This window comes from Rhagoletis zephyria, unplaced genomic scaffold, assembly GCF_001687245.7.
Source record: "Rhagoletis zephyria isolate East Lansing unplaced genomic scaffold, Rhagoletis_zephyria_1.1 Rzeph_scaffold_01323, whole genome shotgun sequence".
NCBI lineage: Eukaryota > Metazoa > Arthropoda > Insecta > Diptera > Tephritidae > Rhagoletis > Rhagoletis zephyria.
Window position 1 is genome coordinate 87,941 of NW_016158407.1, and position 2,015 is coordinate 89,955.

Genomic DNA, 2,015 nt, shown 5'->3' on the forward strand with positions numbered 1-2,015 from the left:
TTGTTGAAAGCTGTTATTGAGTTTTCCTTCCTACATATTTAAATTCCACAGAACTGTTTTGTTATGTCACATGCAATTCATATTCGAAAAGTTTGAAAAATTAAAAATAGATAACAATTAAAAGAAAAAAAAATTAAAAAAATAAAAAATAAAATTGAAAAAAGTAAAAAAAAATTAAAAAATTAAAAGAATGGGGCCATATAACCACTACGTCCTCGTCGTTGGTCCTGGGTTACGCTGAAAGTGGGAAAATATATACATACATAAATTAATTCTTATATGTTCCAAATTGAAAAGATCGTAAATTGGCTTTGAAAACACGAAAATATCAATTTCTCTGGAAAGGAAGCAGCTAGGATTTTGATTCTTTTGAATTTCTAATCTACCAACGCCCTAGAAACATATCACGCAACAAAATTTCGGCCACATTTTGGAGGCATTTAAGGATCCTTCAGGACCACTGTGAGCAAAAAAGCAACGCCGCCTACGCGCTCTCTGCAGTTCCAAGAGCGGTGGCACGCGTCAAAAACATGAACTCGGGACATGTAGTAGGATTGCGAGGACAAGAAAAGTATCAGGCGGAGCCGAACATTAAATACCCGGCGCAAGTACTAAATATATGATTTTCATCTTTCCGAAAGCTACTGCTCATGGTAAGCCGGGGTGTATCAATTTTGAGTAAATTAGCGTCCTTAAATTTCAAAATATTGAAGTTTTAAGTATTTCTGAAATTTACGGTTATATGAAAAACGGCCTCAATTTTAGTCCGATTTCAACAAATTTTCAAAGTTTTGCTTTTATGTGGCAAGCACAATAACCATATCGAGTTTTGGACAAATTGGTACAACGGTTACGGAGATGGTCATGAGTGGACAGTGCCACGCCCATTTCCCAAAATTTTATCATAAGCGTATTTCTTAGTAAAGAATTGCTGCAAGCATCAATTTTAAATAAATTAGCTTTAATATTTACTGATTTATCGAAGATTTCGTGGCTACGCCCATTTTCCAAAAATTTATAATATTATTTTGCGTCTAAAAATTATTGTAAATTTTGAGTGAATAATCTTCAGTAATTACTAAAACATCGCAGTTTTCGTATTTCTTAAGATTACCGTTATATGGGAGGTAGGCGTTTTGCCTATTTTCAATACCATCCGTCCTACGCCCGAAATATGTGCACGTAGAAAGTTTCGTTAAGATATCTCAATTTTTACTCGAGTTATCGTGTGCACAGACGGACGGACAGGCGGACAGGCGGACAGACGGATGCCGTTTAAGGAGGGCCATAACAGCCTTGGTCAATCATACGCTACAGCGCTTCGAAGATTCCTCGCTCAGGAGCGCCGGTTAGCCCGCTGTCATGATCTGAAACAACAATACATCGCCTTTATGGATGAATATCGCGACCTTGGACATATGAGCGCAGTCGAGAAAGTCGACCTCAACACCCCACATTACTATGTACCCCACCATTACGTCTTGAAGCCAACCAGCACCACAACTAAGCTCAGAGTTGTCTTTGACGCCTCGTGCAAAACCACTTCGCAAAAATCGCTTAATGGCATATTAGCCGTCGGGCCTACTCTACAGAACGAGCTGTACATCTTGCTTTTACGCTTTCGCTTGTTTCGTTACGCACTTACAGCTGATATAGTGAAGATGTACCGTCAAATTCTAGTGGATGCAGACGATCGCAAATTCCAACGCATATTGTGGAGAAGTACGCCCGATGACGAAGTTTGCACATACCAATTAAATACAGTGACGTATGGGATGGCATCTGCTCCTTATCTTGCTGTGCAGAGCCTCAACTACATTGCTGATACATATGAAGCTAGTTATCCTATTGGTGCTAGTGTAGTCAAAACGTCATTCTATGTTGACGATCTACTTTGTGGTGCCGATACTCTGGCCGAAATATCTCGTATCAAATACGAAGTCACGGAAGTGCTGAGACGTGGCTGTTTCACTTTGGCCAAGTGGCATTCAAATCACCACATGTTCCGAGAGGAT